The following is a 26747-nucleotide window of genomic DNA, read 5'->3' on the forward strand; positions in this document are numbered from 1 at the left end:
CAGACTTAGAAGTAATTCCATGATGTTCAGTAGTAGCAAAGCCTGCTTTCCTCTGGATAGAGCCTCTCTCTTCAACTTCCTTATGCTCAACTGAAGCTTTTTCTGCAGGAGGGGTATTAACAAAGCCTGTTTGCTTTGGGGTTCTCTCCTCGGTGAGTTCACTTTACGGCCTGTCCCTGCAGCCGGACACCAGTGAGGCCACTTGAAAGTTTTCTTCTGTCCGCAGATACTTAAACACGTTTGGAAACTCCTCCATATCAAATGTGACTGAAAGCAGTCAACAGGACCAAAAGTTCATAGAGCAAAACAGAAGGAAATAAATGCACATACACACACAAAGCACAACTTGATGAACCTAGGGTCAGTGCAGTAGTCAAGTTTGCTGCTCTGGAGCCACACCATGCCTGGCTGTGCAGTGTCCAGAGAGAGCTGAGTCCCAGGAGACTGCGCTGGCTCTCCAGGCTCTTTTAACCAGTGCCTTACTTTAAGGTACTCAGAAGTCTGGAAGAGTTTGCAAAACCTGAAGCCATAAGCAAACCCCACAAGAGCCAGTGCCACGGCTGGAGGTACGTTCCAGAAACCTTCACACTGGATGCTCCTGAGATTATCTTCCTAAAACTTAGTTGTGAACTTGCCAGCTTTGCACTGGAAAACAAGAATTGTGGTAAGTGACCTAAATATATACATTTCATATGAATCAGACCAGCGGGAGCTCATTTCAAGCAAACATCAGCATGTGTCACACATACTTAGAGAGGGCTGGAAGCCAGACTACCCAGCCCCAGGCAGTCTTATTCACTACTGGTAGAAGCCTAAGTTCTGTGAGAGGGATTCCTAGCTGGCATCTCTGTGTATGTCACCAAAGGAATGTAGCAAGACACCAAATTTAAAACCATTAAGGCAAATAATAATACATCTTGTTGTACTGACTTACAAACATCAAAGCTGAAGCACTTGTAGCACCAAAGCCATCTCAAGCGTCTGAGCGTGATACTACATTAATCTTCACAGAGGCTGAATTGCACAAGCACCTGGCAACAACCGTCAGCTTCTGAAGTCATAGAAGGCAGGTTAAGAAAACAAGAAAGAATGCAAACTGAATGATATACTCATAATTCTGGGCTGTATTTCGTATTTATATCCACAACGCTGTAAATCAGCTGACTCTGGCAGCCTTTCTTTTCAACAGGAAAGCCCTCCAGAGCACACGTTTCCCTTAGCAGCACATGTTCCATCTTTTCAGCTGGCTTCCCAGATTAGCACTATGGTGACCAAAAGGAGCGAAGGTTTCCTGCCATGCAGGAGACGCTGTCTTTCGGGGCAGCTAAAGCATACGACCCCCAGCTGGGTGAATGCAGTGACACATGTAAGGGCAGGGGAAACAGCACACAAAAAAAACAGAGGCTATAAATCCCAGAGTTTAAATCTATTTTAAATTGAAATGAAGCTTCTCTCATTGTCTTTGCTTGCCACAGAATGTAATTGAAAATGGGAACCTTTCCATTCATGGGTTAGTACATCCGGTTTTGCCCACTGGATGCATTTCTGGAACAACTAAGATGAAGGTGCTTTCATTTAGACTGTTTTTTTCCAAGTACTAGGTCAGTGTAAGTTTCATGGACAATCCTGTACACAAAACAACGCTGCCACTAAAGCTTTTAGCATCACTGAAAGTCCCACATGCCGTTGCTAGGAAGCAATGAATGATGAGTTAACACAAGTCATCTATATATCCAGCTGATCAATACTACCATGAGCTGTCAAGAAACTAATCTGCCCACAAGCCCGTTGTCTAAGCCAGGGAATCACCCCCATTCACCCCAATCTGTGAGTGTCCTTCACTTGAAGATCAGAAAATAGCGACTTTATATCAGTGATATTTCCAGCAGTTGTTATAATTCAGTTCTGCCAGACAGATCTGTGTGCTACTGGATAGACCAAGGTCATTTCTGCAGTTCACTGCCTTGCCCTGGCCTGGCTCCTTCTCTTGCGGGTACTTGGCAACACATATTTTCAAGGGATTTACTATCCGGTTATTTTTAAGGCAAACAAATCGTTCCAGACCCTGCATCAATCCTGCAAGCAGCTCTCAAGAATGAAGCCTCTCAACTTTGCTTCTTTTTCTGTGCAGAAAACGTTATTTTCACTTGAGAAAGGGCAATTAAATTCTTAATTACCCAACCTGCACCTGAAAATGTCTTTCAGTACAAGTAATTGTGGGTTTTATAGATAGAGGTTAAAGCCCAGTTTGAAAATACGTCCCTTGGTGCCCATTCAGTAGCTACCAAGCTTCTAAAAACTGGGAAAAGTGCACATCCATACTTAGATAATGTCAGGGGCTCCCTCTGGATATTCAGCGACGTGCATCAACCTGCTGCGTGTGCCAGCAAACACCGAACATCTGCGTGCCACGGTCAGCACGCACCCTGCAGCCCAGCCAGGCCTCATTCCCTGAGCAACAGCAGGGATCCCGGCTAATGTGAGAGGAATATTTATGGGCACTGCATAGAGGAGACTTACAACAGCTTTAGTTTCACATAGGAAAGCAATTTTAGCGAGTGTAAATGCAATTGTACTCTATAACATTCTCATTATATTGTGGCATCGCTCCTAAAAGGAATTAAAGGAAGGATTTTTCTGTTAGTTCATTGGCACAGCATTTGCTGACAAAGGATGCTTGCTGCAATATGCAGTCAATACCCGCACGAGACATCCAGTGACATTTTAACCACAAATTTCAGGTATACCAGAAAAACATATTTGGATGCACTGCTTTGAGAACTGTGAGGAAGCCGAAGATGTGGCTAATAATACAATGTGATGGTTAAAGAGGATCACCTTTTAATAAATATTAGTGTCGTGTAATTCCTATATTTCATTCAAAGATCTATTTTTCAGAACAGCCAACTTCAAGAGTTCAAATCCCCCACAGATAACACTGACTTCATCCTGGGCATGAAGGCACCACAGAAAAGAAATGGAGATGAGTGATTTTTCTATGAGTCCTTGCAACACAACTGCATACAAGCCAATGCTATAAAGGGATTTAGAAAAGCATCCAAATGCATGCGAGGGGAGAAAAGCCAACCAAGACCAAGTAATAATACACAGACATGATGCCTGGCTCAGAAAATCCTTAAGGGTCTTAATATTATTAGGGTACAGGGATGTATACCAGGGAAGCATGATCTTATGTGGTATTACTACCAATATTATATGTTTATAATAGGAGAGACTTGAATGCCAGCATTCCCACCCCAGGTTCTACTTTCCCCTGCCAGTAAGAGCCTACTGGCAAACTACCTGCCAGTCATCCCAGGAAAGACATGTTGCATCAAACCTTTTCGGAGAAATAATAGGACAGGGAAGGGTAAGACTGTAAGAAGTCATGGTAGGAAATCATTCCCTTACACTGTTCGTACAAGCTGTTTGTAAACTGTTTGCTCACCGTGTTGTGAACCACTCTGGCTTTTGGAGACTGGGACTATTCATCTCGCTGCATGTTCCTTCCATGGGCTGTTGCCACCCACAGCTTCTCTCTGGCTTGGCTATAGGCACGCCCTGCTGCGAGCAGCAGCAGCAGCCCCAGCCCAGGAACGGCACAGACACATTTCCCTTCATTTGATGCTTTGCCTTCAGCTGTGATTTCTCTACTCCTGTTTTCCCAGCAGTGAGGTTAGCTGCGGTCCATTATCTTGTTTATGGATGTATGTGAGCTATACTGCAATCAATACAATTTTGTGGAGGGTACCAAGGTCTGCACAGGTGGGGAGCAAAGACATGCTGCAGGGTGTCACCAGTGCTAAACAACAGGAGTTCCTAGGAGGAATGGCCTTTAGCTGATACGATTTGATAACAAACATTTGAAGACTTCAGTCCTCAGAGATTACAACTAAAGAAGAATAAATTAAAAACCCCAAACCAAAACCCAAACCCACAAAACCCCCAGAGCTTGGTGCTGGACCAAGGACTGAGAAATAAAATTGAAAGGGTTTATTTAAGCAGGTTAGAGGAGTGTATCAAGGAGGTTCCTTCAAGGCACTGTATGGACAAGACAATCAGACTTTCATACGTTGATTCAGGAATGATCTTTGTTTTTTAATGAATAAGGAGTACATGCAAATAGAGAATCATAGAATAGTTAGGGTTGGAAAGGACCTCCAGATCATGTAGTTCCAACCCCGTGCCATGGGCAGGGACACCTCACACTAAACCATCCCACCCAAGGCTTCATCCAACTGACATAAGCAGCTGATCAGGGTAATATCCAAGACAAAGTACTTCCCAAATGTGCAAGACTGTAAAAACAAGACAGAAGGGCTTAGAAACAAAGCTGAAATGCACATGAAAGAAAAGAAAGCTAAAAATGACAGTGGGATAACTGCCCACCACACATACAAAAGTAATACAGGAGTAGTAGGGATAGGTAAGGGCCTGGAGAGCAGGGATATGAGCTGCATCATGGAATAAATGACTTTGCTTTCTTTTGTTTCACTTCCCAGCTACTTGCAGGCAGAGGAAGACAGTGGCAGCAAAAAATGGCTCTGAAAGAGTAGGGAATCATTCATGGGAAACACCAAAGAAAGAGTGAAAGGGACTCAAGTAAGGGGAAAAGTGAGGTGGAACATCACAGTGCACGAGGGAAATCAGAAATGGAGGGGAAAAGCTTCCTCCAAAAACTAACAGTTAAGCACAGGTCTAATAGGCAAGAAACTTGCTGCAAAACCTGAGATGGAAGAGATCTTACCCACGAATGTTCACTCCACGTGACAGGGAGAGAGGAGAGATGAAGAGGAAAAAATCCCTAGCCCAGATCTCTAGGAAGGGCTCTTCCTTTGGAAAATTAGAGAGCTCTGAAATACGTATTGAGGAAAATCACTCGGCAGTTTTTCCAGATGGCACCTAAAACCCTCTGATAGCAGGAGTAGAGAAAAGGAAAATGTTTGCTACAAATCCAGTGATTAAAGCCAAAGCACAGAGGTCAGAAAGCCACGTTGTACAACTGCTGACGAAGACACCACTTTCATGATGTCAGCAACAACTGTTAGAAATGGAGGAGCTCGCAGAAAGTTATGTTGGGATAACTCCTGAGGAGAAGATAACATGGGAATGAAATCTGTTGTAGAAATGATGATGATGTAGAACAACGATGATATAAAAAATTAAAAGCAAGATCTAAGACACTGAAAGGAGCAGATGATGAAAGAGGTTTGGGACTATAAATTAAGTTCCTCTGAAGCTCATGGAAATACACTGGGAAACTGCAGACGAAGACTTGGCAGCCTGCTAGCAGGATACAGCCTACTGCTGTATTTACTGCAGGAACAAGAAAGAGCCACAAAGGAATCCTCCGCTTTTAGATTACCATCCCAGCAGCAGTAAGATTATGTTGGCTGGATTTTACCTTTCAAGCTCAACTTGGAAATCCAAGAATTAAAGCTACTAAACGTGCCCACAGCTCTGTTAAAAGAATCCCAAATCATCGTAGTATTGGTATTTCACTTATTTTATATTGGCATATCAGCACGCTACATTTCTCTTTATCCTCACTTCAAGATACTCCCAGAGGCTTATTCTGTGTTAAGTAACTTAACTAAAACCTGCATAGTGGAGTCATCATAGAAAACCATAACTCACCAAATCCCACTAAAGGGAAGGAAAGGGGAAAGTTTAGCTCTCGAGTCGTAACCAGACACTTTCTCCTCTTCTCTTTCCTTCTGCTCTTTTCTATGCTCCCCTTCTTTCCTGCTAGAAAGCAAGAAATGCCCCTCAGCTCTGCTTTCTGGCATTACTCAAGCATTGCTCCCAAGGCAGCAGCAGCTCAGTGGCTCTCCAGCGAGTGTTCAACCCGCAGTTAAGCGGCAGTGAGCAACACGCTGCTGCTGCTGCTCTGCCGCGTTTCCCACTCGGACCTGCAGGGAGGCATCCATCACTGCACAGACGGATGTGGCTTTCGCTGGAATCGCTCATGTTTCAGCTTGGTGATTTCATTTCATTAGCTTCCACTTCCACAGCACATACATCTTCTCCCACTGTACAGATGTTCATACCGACACAGGCAATACATCACCCCAAGTTCAACAGCACAGCGCTGTTTCTGCCACCAAGCCCTCCTGCAGGCTACGAAACCTCAGGAAACCACTTGTGTGTCTAGCAGAGACTTACAGCTTGGGTTTGAAAAGCATAGAGAGAATAAGCCTAAGAAATATGTGTTTAATAAAATTTGCCTTTCTTGTGCACTCTAAAAATGTGGGTAATTAGCCTGAATGGGAGTTATAAAACAACCATGTTTTGGGTGCATGAAATCATTGGACTCCCATTTTAACCCTAAATTTCATACGCTAGTGCCCAGAAGAACAGTGACTAAATTGTGTTTTCCTCTGCAGAAGCTATTTCCGAGCCCACTTGTGACTCCCCAGTGAGAAGCACTAGAATTTGTCCATGCTTTTATTCCACCGCTCCTCTCTGGTACCACGACACAAATGTGAGTCTGAAACTCAAGAGCTCCCAACCGCGCAGGGACAATTCATGGGCTCCCACAACAAGGGACTTAGGTCCCAGCCTACACCACCACAGCTCCACAGAGCAGTGTCCTTCTGATGCACCAGATGCTCCTTCTCTCCTCAAAATATAACAGCAATTTAGAAGAAAAATAGACATACAAGCAGACAAATTCAGGCAGTCATGTTCACGCTTTCAAATAAGCCCTGTGGGTATCTGCTGGAAGCAAACCAAGGACACATTTATTCTTCCAGTTTTGCCCATTACATTTGGATTCCAACATTGTCTTCACCAGAAATGCCCGTGCCCACCAACTTCACTCCAGGGTAAACACAACATCATGAGCACCCAGCAACAGAGCGGCCTTACATTCGCATATACTATGTGAAGATGTGCTGAGATTCCAATGCTCACAGCATTGCACGTATGCATGCATGCAACCACACACCTCCTCCACAAACTTGGGTGAACTGGGGAGGGACTCTTCGTCAGGGACTGTAGTGACAGGACAAGGGGTAACGGGTTAAAACTTAAACAGGGGAAGTTTAGATTGGAGATCCCTCACACTAAAAAGGCATTGTCTGGTGTCCAGATGGCATTTCAGGTGTCCTTAGATTGGATCTAAGGAGGAAATTCTTTCCTGTTAGGGTGGTGAGGCACTGGAATGGGTTGCCCAGGGAGGTTGTGAGTGCTCCATCCCTGGCAGTGTTCAAGGCCAGGTTGGATGAAGCCTTGGGTGGGATGGTTTAGTGTGAGGTGTCCCTGCCCATGGCAGGGGGCTTAGAACTGGATGATCTTGATCCAACCCTAACTGTTCTATGATTCTATAATAGACCAGAAGAAGAAAGGGGTTGTAAAAGCCACTGCAACCCTGCTGCTTCAGTTCAGCAGCAGCAGCTCTCTGCTGAGGAAGACTTCTACAAGAGAGCGTTCCAACAGCTTCCCACCTCCAACCACCCAACCAGCAGCGAGGTCCCCCTGAATGCTTGCATGGGTTCCATTATAGCTGTTATGAACATGTCAGATGACCAGAGGTCAGGAAAACACTGCTAGTTTATAGTACACAGCTCTGATTAAATCTTCAATATGAAATGACTAAAATAATCATAGAATCACAGAATCCCAGCCTGGTTTGTGTTGGAAGGGACCTTAAGCTCATCCAGTTCCAACCTCCTGCTAAGGGCAGTGATACCCTCCTCTAGATGAGGCTACTCCAAGCCCCGTCCAACCTCGCCTTGAACACTTCCAGGGATGGGGAATCTGCCCATGTTCTCACTGTTACGAGAAGTACATTACTTTTTAGCAGAATAAGCCACCTAGCTTCCCAATCACACAGACAGCCTGACTTTTTGTATTTTTAATTCATATCATTATCTTCTGTCCCTTTTCATCTCTGGCACAATGACAGAATAGCAATTTTTTCATATGAAGAGCTTATTTATTGAAGCAAAACACACCTGAATAGCTTAAATCAGATCAAGAGAGGAAACAAAACCTCTCGGCCAAAGCATCTGGCTGAGCGTCTGGCGATGTGCATCACATTTTGGCTCTGACGTGGGTGACACACGACAAACATGATCCATGAGGAGCAGCTCCAGTGGGGCTGCCCAGGGCACCCCGGTGTACCCCAAGCACAGATGCTTCCCCGTTTGCTCATGATGCTCATTGCACCTCAGCACGGCTCCTACGGAGCCTCCACCATCACCTGCACTGCTCCTGGCTTTGCTAACCCCCAGAGAGCTGCTCAAGGGAGAAGAATGTGGGGATTGATCCCTAAGGCTCTGTCTTGTGACACCAAGGAAATGCTGATGTAAGCACACTGCCAGGGTCACCCACAGTCGAATTCCACTCTTGTTACTGGAATTGTACCACTAATTAGCTCGGATTTGATATGAATATGTGGCATTTGGCCACAGGCTGGTTTGGTCCCTGCTTTCCTCAGATGAAATTACTTGTGCATTGTCCACAGAGGGTTGGAGCAATTCCAAATGAGCACAGTTACCAACAAATCCAGACTGCTGTGTGGGATGCCCAGTGAGGAAGGATATGCAAGACCATGAGGAGCCTCAAGGACAGCTCCTGATTAACTCTCCATCACCGACCACAGAAACCTGAATTCACTCGCACAACGACCTGGATTTCAATCAAATCCCAAATATCCATCCACAGAGCTCTCATGGTGCTCCTGGGAGGAGCTCTGGGAACCGGGAAAGCTGCCTCTGGAACAGCGAACTCTGAAAAGTGAGCTGAAGAAAACAAATTAGACTGAGAGAGCTGGGCTAGGGCAGCCTGGACAAGAGAAGGCTCCTGAAGGGGAGACCTGAGAGCAGCTCCAGTGCCTAAAGGGGCTGCAGGGAACCTGGAGAGGGGCTTGGGACAAGGGCCTGTAGGGACAGGCCAAGGGGAATGGCTTGAACCTGCCCGAGGGGAGACTGAGCTGAGCTCTTAGGCAGAAGCTCTTCCCTGTGAGGGTGCTGAGGCGCTGGCACAGGGTGCCCAGAGAAGCTGTGGCTGCCCCATCCCTGGCAGTGCTCAAGGCCAGGTTGGACACAGGGGCTTGGAGCAAGCTGCTCCAGTGGAAGGGGTCCCTGCCCGTGGCAGGGGTTGGAGCTGGGTGAGCTTCACTGGATGAGCTCCCTTCCAACACAAACCATGGATTCTATGACTGCTTTAAGACGTTCTCTTCAACAATAAAGGCAAGCAACTTACTTTGCAGAGGAAAGCTTACATGACTGTACAGCTCCAGATGCTTTAATCCCACAGTGAGGACCCACATCTCATCAGAACCACGTGTTAATTGTAATTAATTGTAATTAATAAGGAACTAATAAGGAATAATTGTTTTCCCCATGACAATACAACATAACCGGTATCTCCCCTCACACAGAGGTGTTACTGCTTGAAGGCAGGAAAATTACCTGTCACACCACCAGAAACTGCGTTTGGCAAGAAAGAATGCTGCAAAATCCAAGCAAGAGACGCATTCATGTTCTCACATTTGCACATTTCAACATCTCTGCTGATATTCCACACATTTATGTATGTTTGCATATGTTTGCATATTTCAATTTATCTGCTTATATTCAATATATTTATGTCTCCTTTGGATGCTTACATATTTATATGTCTACAGTTATATTTACGTGTGTTTATATACTTGTCTATTGTGTATTTATATTTATGTATTTAAATATAAATACTTAAAGAAATTCACATTGTAACCGGAGAAACATTGGAAAGAACAAAAAGCATTTTTGTAACTGAATATGCCCCACATTTGTTGCTTCACAATTAAAAGACATTAATAACTTTATATCCATTTTCATTTTAAAGATGTTATTTTTCCTAAGGTCTAGAATCCTTTCCAGTGCATCCCCTACACATAACTGCAAGTGACAGTAATGGGACTTAGATGAGCCCTTTCTAAAGAACAGAATGAACCTTTTAGCTGTAAAACCTTTGGGTTCATTCGCTGGTTTTTAGCCCCTGGTGATACCTGAAGATAACAGCTCTCACATCAAACAGGAGATCTCTATTTTACAAAATGCAGGGAAGAAAAGCCTGCTGCCACATGAGGAGTAATCTTTCACATTAAAGGTCAAATTTGAGCTGGTCTAAGCCAGGTTCGTCCTTTGGCAGAGCTACTCGGTTCATAGCAGCTGGGGCTTTGGCTACCTGGGTTGCTATCCGCCATCCCATCACCGCTTCAGCCCTACACAACGTTTTGTGGTGTATCAGTTACATTCAGGGCAGAATACATGATGCGGAATAGCTGCATTGCAATGTATTCCTGAAAACTCCCATGGCTTTTTCCTGCCTACTTCCAAGCTATTGAGAATCTCCTTATTTACATACAGAAAGTTGGGAAAACCATTGTAAGATAACCTAACTAGGGAAAACCATTGTAAGATAACCTAACTAGGGAAAATCATTGTAAGATAACCTAACCAGGGAAAACCATTGTAAGATAACCTAACTATGGAAAACCATTGTAAGATAACCTAACTATGGAAAACCATTGTAAGACAACCTAACCAGGGAAAACCATTGTAAGATAACCTAACTATGGAAAACCATTGTAAGATAACCTAACTAGGGAAAACCATTGTAAGATAACCTAACTAGGGAAAACCATTGTAAGATAACCTAACTAGGGAAAACCATTGTAAGATAACCTAACTAGGGAAAATCATTGTAAGATAACCTAACTAGGGAAAACCATTGTAAGACAACCTAACCAGGGAAAACCATTGTAAGATAACCTAACTATGGAAAACCATTGTAAGATAACCTAACTAGGGAAAACCATTGTAAGATAACCTAACTAGGGAAAACCATTGTAAGATAACCTAACTGGGGAAAATCATTGTAAGATAACCTAACTAGGGAAAACCATTGTAAGATAACCTAACTATGGAAAACCATTGTAAGATAACCTAACTAGGGAAAATAATTGTAAGATAACCTAACTAGGGAAAACCATTGTAAGATAACCTAACTACCTTTAAATTGCTCCAGGAATGATATTTTAAGGTGAGAAATAAGAGGCCAATTCAATACGCAATTTTGCTGTCACCTATTTCAATTATGTTAAAAATGCATGCCATGATCCACAGCCACCAGCAGAGATCTGATCTGGGAGATGGTGCAGCGTGTCCTCAGCTTTCAGGCTGGCTACTTACAGCAAGCTTTGGTGGGAGAGAGATGTCCAGCACGGCCAGTTCAACCGACTGAACAAGTCAGCCCCAACACGTACAGCAGAGACTTCCATCATCCCGTGGATGCTCCAGATTTCTAAAGGAAATTACTGAGTATTACCTCAAGCCTGCACGGTCCATTTTTACTCACTCATGCAAAATACCAACTGAACATTAGTCACTGCCTGAGGCTATGCATGTCTGCATCACTGCTCCTGCTCAATAGCTTCATTCAGTCACTCCTCCCATACGGAATAATGGCAAGTTCATATGGACGTGCTCATCTTTGGCTTCTCCCTTCTCCTTCCATCCCAGCAACAGATCACATATCTAAAAAGCTACAAGTACTTCAGTCTCTGTCGCAAAGCACTGGCCAGTATTCCACAACTGGTGATAAAAACCCAGAACACCAACTTTTATTTCTTACATTCCAACAGGCAGTCAAAAAAAAAAAACCAGTCTCAATGTTAAATATTAATGATTCATTTTGTTTCCATTACAGGCAGCTAAGAGGCAGCAGTTCAAGCCCGTTTAAGAGCCCTCCGTAACTTCACACACACAGAGGCTGTGGATGTGCATGTGTATCTGTCACAAGCAATCCTGCTCCAACCTACTGACATCCTCCTTCTGGATATCACAAGGCACCAACTAGAATTTTTGGGTCAGATCCAAGAAAAGAATTCCTTCACTCTCCAGATGCACATGGCTTCTGATGTTATTTAACGTTCACAGCTGAAGCAATAACTAAACACTGGCTGGATCTGCAAAGGATGTTTCTGGCACTGGAAGCAAACAGGGCATGGAACAGAGATGGAAAAGGGACGGGTGACCAGCTCGGGGCTGGCTGGCCTCAGCCAGCCTCAAGAACCAGGACTTCTTCGAAAGAGCTCATCTCGGCTTCCCACCTCAAGCAGAGCACATTGTCTGCAGCGTGCCATGGCCGTCTGGCACCGCGGGGCTGCCAGCAGAGCATCGTCCCCATGGCAGCTCCAGATCATCCTTCCTTGTGCCACCTCCCGTTCTCGAAGTGTGAAGTCACTCCTACACCACATTCTGAGACGCAGAATGTGAGTTAACTTGTGCTGGCTCATACCTGTATAGATCCTGGTGCGGAGAGGACTGCTGCAGCTTTGCAGTTTGCCCCCATTCTGGCAGGAAAAGCAGCAGACTGTGATCCAGGAACGAAACCACAGGAGTCCAACCTGTGCCCAAGGAGGAACCAGAGCTTTGGAGAAGGACTGAAAATGCAGAAGTTGCAGGTATGAACAACACCTGCCCTTCTCCTCCCGCAGACAGCAGGGTGGTGCTGAGCGCATGCTTCGTGAGCAAATGCTGAGCCAGGAGGAGGAGGACACAGATCACTGGTGAAACCATGGTATTTAACATACATGTAAGCCACCTCACTGAGACACAGCTCCCTGCCCTTGAGCAACTTTTGTGTCTCCTTTCTGCCACATGGTTTTCACAGAATCCCAGCCTGGTTTGTGTTGGAAGGGACCTTAAAGCTCATCCAGCCCCAACCCCTGCCACGGGCAGGGACCCCTTCCACTGGAGCAGCTTGCTCCAAGCCCCTGTGTCCAACCTGGCCTTGAGCACTGCCAGGGATGGGGCAGCCACGGCTTCTCTGGGCACCCTGTGCCAGCGCCTCAGCACCCTCATAGTGGAGATATTTTTTCCTGGTATCTGATCTAAATCTCCCCTCATTCAATTTTGTGTAATTGTCTTTTGCTTTGCTGTCATCACAGCACCACCACTTTTAAATCACTGTCCAATGAATAAGCCAAGTGACTTCACTAACAGTGTGCTGAGCATGGCAGACTTCCTGGATATTTGAAAATCATTCAAACAACAGCATAAAAGATAACAAACTAATGTGAGTTTTAGAAGCACTACGAAGTAGGAATTTGACCTCATAGATGAAAGATGTCACATGGATATGTCAACTTTTTTATTGCTTTTTTAACACTTCACATTCGGGCCTTCTATCAGAGGGCTGATAGAGGACAGCTCATCTTCACACCTCAGTACCTAGCACAAAGACATCACCTAAATATCCTAGATTTACTAGAAACATTAGGATTCCACTTGAAACTTCGTTTACATTGTCAGCTTGATTAACACTTAAGCATAGCTGAATAGCAAAACTCGAAAGACAGGATATAATGATTAAAATAAGCCAGACAAATGTCCCATGTACATCGCATGTAACCAAAATAGTTATCTCTAATTACTCCAAGGAATCTCCTCTACGTAACTTGTAGGGGCATTCTGAGGTCAGCTTCTCTTTGGGCAAGGGAATAAATCACTAAAACCAGGACATAATTCCTTTTTTTCCTCTCTTACTTTGCTTCCTCCAGGAACCTCTTCTCTCTTCCATCTTACAGAAACGCCAGCAATGAGCTGCATTTCCAAACACAATGGCAATAAGAGACTGATTTTCCCTCTCGTGCAGTCTGATGAAGTTTCTTCCTCCCTTCCCTTGGTCTCAGCTGCACAGTTACAAAATGCAAAGGTAAAAAGAACACATTCCCTTTCCCTGGAGCTGCTTTGAGATCACATCCCTACCGTAGTCTTTAATTGGCAAACCTGCTGTAGTTTAAACAGCGTTCTTGCTCCCCTCAGCACTGCAAGACTCTCAGAGCACTACAGAAACATGCCACTAGAACCCCTGAACACACAGTTTAATAAACTCCTAATCTCCAGTCCTTCAGAGACATCATCCACAATGATGAGCAATGATGAGCATGGAATTCAGTGACTTCTCCACCACCACATTCCCTGCAGCAGCCCCTACCCCAGTAGCTTTTGCCAGTTTAGAGGCTCATTTTGCCACAAGAAGCCTGCTGAGAAACATCCCTATTTTGGAAACATCCCATTTACCACCCCTGCAGCACAGCGACATCCCCAGCCTTCAGCAAACCAAGAGCAGAGGCACAGCACTGCAATTCTTCCCATCCCAAGGCTGCACGGAGCAGCGATGTGTTATGAGCCACCAGCACAGTCACCCCCAGACCTTCCTTCTATTGCTGCTCAGAACAAGCCTGATCGCACAGCAGCATTCAGGATGGCAGTCTCTGTACACAAAACCTAAGAGCCTCCTCATACGTAACGATACAGCACTCTCCACCAGTGAAGGACATCCATGCGTCCACACTTTCTGAGCCCCTGGTGCAGCCACAGGGCTGGGTGATCTCTGCCATTGAGCTCAGAGGCGGCTGAGGACAGCTTTGCAGAGCTCCTATTGCAGATCCATAGAATCCCAGCCTGGTTTGGTTTGAAGGGAGCTTAAAGCTCTTCCAGCTCCAACCCCTTCCACTGGAGCAGCTTGCTCCAAGCCCCTGTGTCCAACCTGGCCTTGAGCACTGCCAGGGATGGGGCAGCCACAGCTTCTCTAGGCACCCTGTGCCAGCACCTCAGCATCCTCATGGGGAAGAGCTTCCTCCCAGTATCTAAATCTACCCTTTTTCATCTTGAAGCCATTCCCCCTTGCCCTGTCACTACAGGACATTAATTCCCAAATAACAGCTCTTTGCTATGGCAGTCTCCAACTGCCTGAAAGGCTTTTCTGAACAAGAGCAATTGGCATAAGAGTGGACTCCCAAATTAAATTATTCCAGCAGACCAACCGGAGCATCAGCTTTACATCACTTTGAGTTTCACCACACACGGAACAAAGGCAGGCGATCTTGCCCTGGTGCATCAAGAACACCTCAGCGCAGCCCTGCATCAGCTGGAAGACATTTTCATAGTCTCTGCACAGCAGTGGGGATTTCTCTTCCTTTCTTAAAATAGATTTTCTTATCTTGCAGATCTGGCAATGGCTCAGTAGATAAAAGCCATAAACAGCTGAGGAAGTCTGAATTTCCCTCCAGTACAAGGCCAGCGCGTAAAATCAGCCCCAAAAGCCATTTTATTACAGAGTCATTCACATCCAGAAAAATGACATTTTACAGTATTAATGTCCTGACAAATCGCCAACCAAAAATATTAAGAATCAAATGACAGCTCAATAGCTGCTACCCCCTCCCTTACTGCTGAGTGGTGATGAATTGCTCTTCTTGTAAGTAAGCAAACACAATGACATGGCCTGTCTAAATTTGTAAACAACATTACATCTTTTTAGGTGTTGCCAGGAAATATCATCCCCTTTTACTGCTCTTGTGTGCATCCTGCAAATAACCCGGGATAAATCATCCCAAGAAAAGCAGCCTTCTGCTGGGAGATGGAAGCCTCAGCGAGGAGCAGCGCCCAGGCAGCAGGCGAGCAGACAAACCCAGGCTGGGGAGGTTTCCAGCACTGACAAAAGCAGCGCTGGCTGGGATCACACCCTAGGTGAGCCCAGTTTTCCATGTACTGCAGGAATTAGCTTGCTTCCCAAATAGGGTTCAGAAGTGCTCAGGCCAAGCGGCCGTCCTGCTGCTCACAGCCAGTTATCTTAGGAAGAAACCTAGGAGTAAAACACTGATCACGTACTGAGCTGTGAATATACTGATGCATCTGTAGAGTGTTCCAGCACTGGTTTCATGAGTATTAATAGGATCTGCTGGGGTTTCTTGCAGCGAGAACCACTAGACATCCCAGGCCAATCTTCTCTGCACATTTCTCCTTCATACTGGGCCTTCTTTCCTAGAGACTGAGCTGAGCTCTTAGGCAGAAGCTCTTCCCTGTGAGGGTGCTGAGGCGCTGGCACAGGGTGCCCAGAGAAGCTGTGGCTGCCCCATCCCTGGCAGTGCTCAAGGCCAGGTTGGACACAGGGGCTTGGAGCAAGCTGCTCCAGTGGAAGGGGTCCCTGCCTGTGGCAGGGGTTGGAGCTGGAGGAGCTTTAAGGCCCCTTCAAACCAAACCAGGCTGGGATTCTGTGTTATCTGGAGCCTTTACTTTTGCTCTAAGACCATCGATAATTTGGTCACAGGTATAATTTACAAGAACCTCTTGCGTGACATATTGCACGTCCTCAGCAAGGAGGATGAGAATGGACCAGGCAGCTGCTGTACCAAGTGATTAATAGAGAAAATGGGATAATCTGAGCAGTTACAGGCCTGTCAGTTTGACACTGATCCTGCACAATGTAATGGAATAAGCAATGCACAACACTATTTATGAAGAATTACAGCAGCTTAATAAAACTAATGCCAGCACACGTGTGTACCAAAAAAATGCAGTGTCAAACCAGCCTAGCAAAATTCTTCTGATGGGATTACTGGTATGGGGGATAATAGGAGCAGTGGTAAAGCAACATAATTCAGCAGGCACTGGATTTACTACCGCACAGCCTTTGAGAACTCAGGACGTTATAATGGGTGCATTACACTAAATTGACTGGAAACTCATAAAAGAAAAGTTTAGAAAAGAAGCCTGGGGACCCACTGCAGGAGGAGCGTGGTTCTAATCCAGGTCCCAGTTTGGGGCCCTTTGTTACTTCACCTCTCATCCACAGACTTAAGAAGACATGAAATCATTTCTGTGCAAGTGAATCAAAACCAGCTGAGCTGAAAGCAACCAAAGGAGCAGGCAGCAGCCCTTGGCTGAACAGGAGGGAACAAGCAACCAACAACATGGCCAAACAGGGGGCAAAAAAGTACCAGTATCCAACTGCTCAGTACAGCCAAGCAACATGGGGGAATGAGCTAATGTGGTCAAACACAGCAGAGAAACTCAAAGGGAGGAGAGTCCCAGCTCCTGTCTGGCCTCCGCTCTGCAGTATGGCTCTGGGAGAGCAGGAAGCAGTATCTGTTTGGAGTATTAGAACATCGGGAATATGAAATGAAGAGTAAAACCACCATCCTGTTCTGCCTGCGCTCCGTGCAGCTGATCCATCTTCCACAGGAAGAAGCTGCTCCCATGAACCAGGCTGCCCAGGGTGTATTCATGAGACCCACGCTCCAAAGCGCCAGCCACGACAGCATCCTTCTTCTGAATGGGGATAAGATCCAAACACCCGTTGCCCACAGCTCAGCTCCTGCAGAAGCTAATTTCTCCCTAATAAAGCTGCAAGAGATTAAACCTCAAATGTGAAATGTTAGCAGAAAAAGCAGCGTTCAAAGGGCAGGGACTAGAGGAAAGCTGTCCAAGTCCACCGAGTCACACTGATGCTGGAGAAGTCAACTAAAAGCAGTGACAAATGCTCAGATGTGCTCAGCAGGGCTATAGGGTTTTCGTCAATCGTGACTATACAGAGGATAAGATGCATCCACTTGGCTTGAGAGGAAAGTGAATAAGGAAATTCTAAGAAGCTGCAGTATCACCACAGGCCAATTATCACAGCCTTCCCCTGAAGAAGAGTTTCCCTTTCACTGCGCTTTTTGTCCAGCAGGATGAAGGACACAGCTATTGACGCCTTCCCTCTCTAATTCTATTTAAGTCCATGTATTTTCCTTTCACAGAGCCAGAGGAGATGCTGACACATTGCCAACCTTTTTCTTAGAGATTCATCAGCTAAAATAAATCCTACATATGTGAATAGGAAGTTTAATTAATCCACACTCCCCTGATTAACAAATGAAACAAATTAAAAACATCTAACTCATCAGACTTCGTAACACGTTTTTGATGGTGATTTCACTTCTCCTACAAGTTTCCTTCTATCCAAACTGGGAAGTGCATTTTTAAAACCAGTGAGACTGGAAACAAGACTGAATTATCAAAATGAACAAAGCCTGTCAGGGATGCTCACAGTGGCCGAGGATTCCATCTGAAGTTCTTTAAATGCTTACGTTAGCAAATGTTTAGGTTTGTGAGAAGTCCATCAGCTGCAGGCATTGTTACTGCAGTGGTGAACTGTGTTAGTCCACAAGCTGGCATTTCAACTGTGCTTAAATATTACCCTGTTCATTCTGGATCCTTCCTCCTCCCACTCTCAGGATTGCTGAGCTGCAGTAGAAGGCACAACCATCATTTTAGGGGGAAAGGTCTCAGAACACGTAAAATGACTGGCCTTAGGTTTAATCTTACCCTTACAGTCTCATCCACTTACAAGGATGACTAAAACTGTCATTCAGTTGTCAAGCACAAAGAAACACATGTCCAACGTACAATAAACAAAGGTCAGCCTGACCAGACTGGAAAGGCTCCAGCTGGTGGAAAGAATCCAGACTGATTTGTAGGCAAGTGCCTGCTGATGCCAATGCACTCTAAAACAACAGCCCCCAAACCCAACCGCTGAAGCACACAGGCTCAGGCTTCTCAATATTTAGCCACTGCACCCCCAGTTTGGAAATAAGCTCTGCCTTATGCAAGAGCTGAAGACATGCTTTGGAAGAGCATGTCTTCATGCTGCTCCAGCACCAGCTCTGACAGACAGACAGCGGCGCCAGCCCAAGAGGAGTTACATAAATGAGCACGTATCGGGATGCAGAGGAGCAGAACGCGGGTCTGAATCGCTAATCAAGAGACGAGCCCAGCATTAGAAACACGGAAAAGATTTAACTCTCCTCTCCTCAAACTTATTGGCAACACTTCAAGGGTTTCCCACAGCTGCCGGCTCCTCGTGGCTCACGGCGCTTCCCCGTTGAGGAAGGTAGAGATAAAAGGTCAGGGAAATGGATATGACTGAGCAGCAGCGTGGGCAAGATGACAACTGTCACTCCATGGCTGCATTCCACGAGAGCTGACAGCACATGCCAGCTTTGCCTTATCTGCCTTCCCTCCGATGCGCAGCGGGAGCAGGCGCTGCCTGCCCGGAGCGTGGTCCTGCATCACAAGCACCAACCAACCCCAGAGAGCTCCATACGGAATGCATGAACCTCCTCGAGCCACGCAGGTGGAGTCAGGCTCTCCTGTTGCCTTCTGTTTTAATGCCACTGTAACCTACAGTGAAATACCAAGGTGAGGCCCCTCGCTTCCTTAAACACCGTTAATATCTAAGTGAACGTTGTTTAAGACCTCAGTGTTTCTGAAGAAAGATGAATTCTTATTCTCATGGTAAAAGGAACCACCCAGCAGAGGGTAAACACAGACTCATAGAAACCTGTGCCAGTGCCTCACCACCTTCACGGGGAAGCGAGAAGCCTATGGAACAAGTGGGGGGTTTGTGCCTTTTGAATGGGGAAAAGGTCTTAACTTAAATAAAAAAAACACCCCGCTGAAAGCAGTTAACATTTCCAGCCAAACAAAACAACATCGGTTACTGTTAGTGCTGTTTACTCTGATTCATAGGGTGTATGACTTATGGAATTAGTAGGAATAGTTCCATAATACCCTGAAATGACGACATTGCCTTACCTACCTAAAGAGCAGAAGAGGTGCTTGCTAAATCTGCTATTATGAACTAATGCCTAGAAAGGCATGCAAAAGTTAAGATATCTTAACTTTAGACAGTAGGTACTCTCGTAATATAGTAATAATCTCCTCATTTTAGTGTATGGCATCCTTAGAAGCTGAAAATTAGAAGCATCCACACAGAAATACTTGTGCTAGGCACTATCCACAAGAAACGGGACTAAGCTGTGATATCTGTCCTTGTTTTGAGTGGTCTCTGCCTACAAAACCATGCCTAGGAATCGGCGTCTACTCGCCTGTGCGCCTTTAACACACCATGTCCTGCAGCCATCACTCTTAAGAGTGACAAATGTTGGTCCTCCGTGTGACAGCAAATGTTTAGGGCTTGGTGGCCATGAGCCTGTGTGCATAAAGTGACCTGTCTCCTCCTTTTGATTTCCCTTTTAATACTAATTATGAGCCAGATTGTTCACTCTTGGAGCCATGCCCCTCTCGAGGCACAGTAACAGCTCAGGCCCAACCAAGGCTCACGCTGCTCTAATTTGCAGCTTCATTTCACCTGGGACGGTGCCTGGATCAGCCCCAGGCGGGTTCCTGGAGCAGTGGTGACCTACGGGTGCGATAATAACTAACTCAGGAAAATGATTAAATCACAGTGGCATCTCTAGGCCGTGAAAGCAAGCATTATGATGTGATCACTCATCTTTTCCATTTGCCAGGCCTTGATAAATGGTTTTAGTGGTAGCAGATGACTTTCCACACTGAGAACAGCAGGCAGGCCGTAAAGCCCAGGCATCCCATGGCCTGTTGAAGACAAGCACTCAGTCTGCAAGCTGCCACTGCTATGGATCCAGTACAAATATTCCAGGTTTTTACACTACTGGGTTTTTGTGCTGCTTCTTCCAGTTGCTTCTCTTTGATAGATGCAGCATCCTAGAAGGAAAATGGTGGGAATGATGGTAGCAGAGGACATACACTGGTGTCCAAGTGTTCAAGGCCAGTTGAAGGTTTTTCTTTTCACTGCAGTTTACATCCCCTCTCACAGAGGTTATCAAGTCTTTGTGGCTGCACATTGTACACAGCAGGATCAGTAACCTGCAGTAGCCCAAATTTCGGGTAATTATACATTTTTATCCATAAACACCTTATTGCACATGTGTAGATGTTATTTATTTATAGATGGTCTTCAGACACTTTGCCTTACGGATGATAATCCTTGAAAAGCTTAAAGAGGAATTTTCATTTTGCCTTTTTCCATTCAGACAAACACAGATTCAAGCATTATCCTCAGCAGAGACACCATCACTAATGCCGGTCAGGTTCTTCTGGAGTCCTCCAACATGCTCCCTGTGAGGGTGCTGAGGCGCTGGCACAGGGTGCCCAGAGAAGCTGTGGCTGCCCCATCCCTGGCAGTGCTCAAGGCCAGGTTGGACACAGGGGCTTGGAGCAAGCTGCTCCAGTGGAAGGGGCCCTGCCCGTGGCAGGGGTTGGAGCTGGGTGAGCTTTAAGGTCCCTTCCAACACAAACCAGGCTGGGATTCTATGACTTTGGAATTTCAGACTCAGTTTAAGGTTGAGCATAGCTAAAGCAAGACCACTGGAAGTAGTTTATTAAAGCTGAAGTCCTTACCAATGCATTCCAGAGGCTTTTGCTGCTAATCTTCTAGCAAGAGAGAAAATGCTTTTCGCGCTGTCAATAGAAGATAAAAAAAACCCCAAACTGAAACTACTGAAAGCAAACAAATTCCTCTTCAGCCACACCATGGAAGATACCACAAGCTAAGTGCTTCAGGTCACAAGTTAAGAAAACAAGCCATTACAGGGCACTCCTTTGCAGTGCTACCTGACACAGCAGGGCCAGGCAGTTATCATCAGCGCAGACCTGCCTCAGCCACACCAAGCACAGCCCTGCCTCACCCTGAGGCAGATCCCAGCGTATCGGCCGCATGGATGAGCCGTGCCACTGCTTGGCTCTTCTCCCAACATCCACAACATGCCCTTGCCAACTGTATTCTGCAAGGAGAATGGGAAAGCCAAGCTGGCTTTCATAGGATATAAACAAAAATCGGGGGCAGAGAGGTGTCCTGCAGCCCACCACACATTAATGGATGTATTGTGGATCAGCCACACTATGGATCAACCATATTAATGCCACTTCTGACAAAAATGCTTACCTTTGCCACAAAGCCCTGTAAGACGATACTTGAAAACACCGTTATTTTAGTGTACCTAAAGATCTCAGCCAGTAGTTGTCCTCTATGAAAACCTAGTTATGCCAACCAAAACTTGCGAGCCTGTGTGCTAAATATCAGCCAAGAATCAATAAACTTGTCTTTGGAGCTGTGCTCAGAAGCTGTGGGAAGGCCAATGGGAGCACTCGAGCAGCAACATCTATGGGACAGTGCTTGAAGAGACTTCGCTATCCACATTTAACTGGCCTGTGACTCTGCTTTGATTAGTTCTGGTCATCACTCGCTCTGGTGCATAAGATGATGATGCCTGTTGCTATTTAAAGATCTCACCGGAGAAGTCCAATGACGAAGCTTTTCGAGCTGTTCTGTACCAGTAAACACCAACAAACAAGCTCATCTGTGCCAACCTAATGCAAAGGCAGTGGGCGAGTACTTGATGTAACTCCAATGGTGTGGAAATCCTCTGCAGGCACCATGAGTGCAGACTCCTCCACATGAAGGCTGGATGCTGGCTGGGGAGCTCCAGCCCAGCAGCAGAGCTGCTCTGCCTCATCAGTCACTTGCCCTGGTTTGCTCACCTCTCCGAATCAAAGGTATTCCAGGGTTTTCCCCCTTTTCCTGTCATTTTCGCTGCGCATCAAAGTACTTTTGCCAATCTCTGGTTAAAAACCCACGACCTTCCCTTCCACCACGCACAGCTTTCAAACCAGACTGGCTTTCCCCATCACAGACACTTGATTCAATCACATTGAGCTGTTCTAATTGGTGCTGCCAAACAAAATGCTGGAGCATAAAATGAAGTATCAGGACATGGCACTGTGAAGAACAGTTTCTGAAACAGTGAAAGGCATCCCAGAAGGATCCCTCACCTGTGTTTTTATACTTCCATTACACTATGCACCATTTCCAGTACAAATATCAGCCTGTTAAAACCCCGTATTAGCTCTGTGCAGAAGAAAACCTCTGATAAAGCTGTGCTCAACGCATACGCTCTGGCAGCCGCATTCACATCTCATGCAAGTTGATGCAAGCTTTCGTGATCTCAGGGAACCTTTGGATCAGGATCCAGTTTGTGTTCGTGATGCTGAAAGCATGAAGTGACTCAGAATTTCCTCTTTTCCTCAATGGTTTTAGAAAACGAATTAAGCTATTTGGGAGTTCTTTTAACTTGAGCCATCACACGCTTGCAAGAACACAACAAAGCCCGGAAAAACAGCAACAACCAAACGGAAGATGTTATCCACTGCTGTAACCATCCATGAGACACCAAGTTTGCTCAGAGGATGGACATTAATCATCTGGACCTGCAGGTCCTTCTCAGAGCTGAACCTCTGCCTGATCCTGGGACTTTCACCACGAGCTTTGGGCCTAAGACCTGAAGCCTCACCAGCTCAACACGTGTGAAAGCAGAGAATTCAGCTCTGCTTTCTGTGCCGCGCTCAGCGAGCAACCCCCAAGTTACATTTACCATCAAAGAAAGCAGAGCTGGGGCCTCATTCTGTGCAACTCATGGGCTGCCTGCACATTGCTCTGCACTCACGGTGGGTTCCTATACCCCCTTTCATCATGAATTACAGAGCTGCAATTATGTGGTAACTCCAAAGAAATAACTGGGTTTACAGCAGTGAAAGGGGAAGGTAAAAAATTGGACTTGATGATCTTAAAGGTCTTTTCCAACCTGGTTGATGCTATGATTCTTAAGGATAGACACAGCAGTTCCTAGATGCAATGAACCCAGCAATGTTCAGTACAAAACATAAAACCAATATATATTGAAGAGTATGCCCTTAAATACTGACTGTCAAAGGCATTTCAGCAACCTAACTGATCTCTCATATACTTCCATTACTGTTGTGTAGTGTAAGTTGCTTTCTATCCATTGCACATCACTAAATACACACTGTCACAGGACTCTTCGAACCACTAGGAATAAATCTGGCTTTTGCTCATCTTGTTGACAATCACATCACAATACTTAACATGCAAAAATATCATAAACCTGCAGTTTTTGCTCCAGGAACTCCATTACAAAGCCATTACTGCACTGCAGAAGACCCAGTTTTCTTCCTTGGCATGCTTTGCTTTAAGGCTGGGTGTTTATAAATTATTTCCTTGTGGAACCACCGAGCTCTGTCTCATTCTGCCCTTGCTTGGCTGCCGACACCATGTGTAGGAGAAGCTGTGAGGATGCAGCAGCACAGCACCTTCAGCTCTATTTTCTTCCCCAAGAAGAACGCGATTACACACATAACTGACACAGGGTATTTTTGTCGGGTGGGTGTTAAACCACCCAAACCGACTCCTCGAATGCTGCTGGGCCAGAGCAGGCGCAACACAGGCAAAACCAGGGTCAGTTTTGACCACGGTGTGCGAGCTGACCCATTATCTCACATTGATGCACTTGCGTGGGGTCTGTTGGGTCCCCACAGGGCTCCTGACCCCCTCGGTGGTACCCACAGCGATGGCAATCTTCTGAACCTGAAGTTCTCAGGTGGGGTTTTAAACCGGTGCAGCCCCAAAGGCCAGTGCATCCCATCAGCTCGCTGCTCCCTGGGGGCCTGGGACAAACCTTTGCTTTGCACACACAAACTCAGCACCAGGTCCCAGTGATAAGAAGTGAGAGCAGAATTTGTCCCATCACAGCTTAGGAAAATAAGCAAATAGAGCAGAAAAATAGAGAGACAACAAGTGGGAGAGCAACCTTAAACCTTGTTTAGCTGTGGAGTACCTTTGCTTTCAAAGTATTTTAATAGAAAACACTCCTCTCCACAACAATATCATGTTCATAAGCTTTTATCACTAATTAATAATAGCATTCACATTACATCTGCACTTAAATGGTGTCACTACTCTGTATTTTATTTCTATTTAGATTAAAATCCCTATTTAAATCCCATTAGCTAAACAGTAGCTGCTACAACTGAAATATTGGAAGCTTTTGTAAGACAAACACCAGTGGAGAGCTTTCTCCAATCCATTCACACGCTACCATCCTCACTTGAAATTCAAACCTTCCCATACCACGCTACCTAATGAGTGTACTTTTGTTAGTACCTATGCAGCTCTCTTGACTTCAATTAAATTATGAGGATAAAAAGGAGCAGAATTTGACCTTCTGGGTATATCCAGACAGAGAGGACAAGCACATGATACCTCAGAGTCAAATCTCATGCATCTGGTCATAAACTCCTTTCAAAGATGAATTAAATTAGCCTGCGTAACAGACATCAGAGCAAAGAGCTTAATGTGTTTTGATGCCGAGATGAGCTACACACAATTTATTAGGAAACAAGTAATCATAGTAAATCACAGTTCACAGCTGAAAACAAGAGAAAGTGCCTTAATATTAATAGCTTTTTCCACCATGCAATTTCCAAGCACACTTTCTGCTCCTCTCTGGATCAAGCAGGAAAATACAGTGCAACAGCCTCACCACAGCAGCAAACCAGAATCTACTTTGCCTCCTGCAGCCCAGGGCAGGTCAATGCCTTTCTGTAAGCAGTTCATCCCAAAAAGCCTTCTGGAGCTCAGCCTTGCACCAGGGATGCTAAAGGAGTTTGTAGCTGGTGCCTTCTACTATTGCTTTGCAAGAGCTCATTGCTTCACCTCTGCAACGTGCTCTACAAACCTGTGCATCCGAGACCTGCCCTCGGGTCTGCTGCAGGGCTCTGGCTGATCTCTGCTCTCAGCTATGAATATGTAGTCCTCAGTGGTCAGGAAATAACACAGAGAACGTCTTCAGAGCCACAGCAACCACCACAAAAAAAAAGGTTTCAGTTTTTCCTCTGTGTTTTCTGAGAGAAAAATTGGTTGAAATCGAGATGGGCTCTTAGGCAGAAGCTCTTCCCTGTGAGGGTGCTGAGGCGCTGGCACAGGGTGCCCAGAGAAGCTGTGGCTGCCCCATCCCTGGCAGTGCTCAAGGCCAGGTTGGACACAGGGGCTTGGAGCAAGCTGCTCCAGTGGAAGGGGTCCCTGCCCATGGCAGGGGTTGGGGCTGGAGGAGCTTTAAGGTCCCTTCAACCCAAACAAGGCTGGGATTCTGTGATTCCATGAAACGAAATCACAACAAAAGCAGAAAAATGGAACCACCAGAAGTTATGATCCTTGGTGGAGAACCATGGCTTTCCCCCTCTAGTTTTAACAGTCTTGAGAAGAAAATATTTATCAGGGAAGCAATAAACTGGGAAAATTCAGTTCAGGACCTAAAGTCTGGCAGATTATAGAATCACAGACCAATCCAACCTAAACCTCCTCTCTGGCAGGTTCAAGCCATTCCATTTATCCTGTCCCTACAGGCCCTTGTCCAAAGCCCCTCTCCAGGTTTCTTGTAGCCCCTTTAGGCACTGGAGCTGCTCTAAGGAAGCCTTCTCCAGGCTGAACAAGATGTGGAAGGTTTTTCATGAAGCAGCACAGAACAGGCCTGGAAAAATCCTTGTTTGCCTGAAAAGATTGATTTTTTCGTGGAGATGCCTCAGTGAGATTTGAAAAGAAGAAACCTGCCCTTAAGCAGCTTTCCAGGAGCCAGCATCCACCCCTGCAGCTCTTCCACAGGGAGCAGCTCTGCATTTGGGTCTTCACAAAGCCACCCCTAAGGCATGAGGCCGCTACCTGCCATGCTCCAGGGAGAGCCGGAGCAGTGCAGGTCTCTGCAGCAGCCTCTGTGCTCTGAGGGCTTACAGGGAAAACCAAGTTGCTTATAAATGCCCTGAAACAGCAACCAGGCCACTATGAAAACATGCCTCAAAGGGGCCTTTGGGACACACAGCACTGAGGTGCAACCTCCCCTTCACCGCGAGTCTGAGGACACTGAACACAGCCCAAGGAGACCCACATGCAAAGAGACCCAGCCAAAGGAGACCCTTCTCTTCTGCAATACAAGGAACACTGATGCTCTTTGGAGGAGAAAAGAGTTCAGCTCCAAGACTTCTTCACTGTGCCGTTTGCTTCCATGCTGCTGCATGAGTCCCTGCCTGCAGCCGCTGCTGCCTGCCAAATATATGAGTATGATGACACTTCCTAAACACACATCACCTGAAACACGCTCTGCTCACCCCAGTCCCAGTGTAACCTGCTCCAGCACAGATTATTCCACTACACAGCCTTCATTCCGCTACACAGCCTTCATTCCATTACACTTCCTC

The 26747-nt window shown here is 45.8% G+C and overlaps 1 protein-coding gene across 6 annotated transcripts in view; it reads right to left on the minus strand.

Annotated features, from left to right (window-relative positions):
- LRRC7 (leucine rich repeat containing 7) overlaps positions 1 to 26747 on the minus strand; it is a 164789-nt gene that overhangs the window by 128311 nt on the left and 9731 nt on the right. The gene's annotated exons all lie outside the window — the stretch shown is intronic.

Source organism: Lathamus discolor, chromosome 3, assembly GCF_037157495.1.
Source record: "Lathamus discolor isolate bLatDis1 chromosome 3, bLatDis1.hap1, whole genome shotgun sequence".
Lineage (NCBI taxonomy): Eukaryota > Metazoa > Chordata > Aves > Psittaciformes > Psittacidae > Lathamus > Lathamus discolor.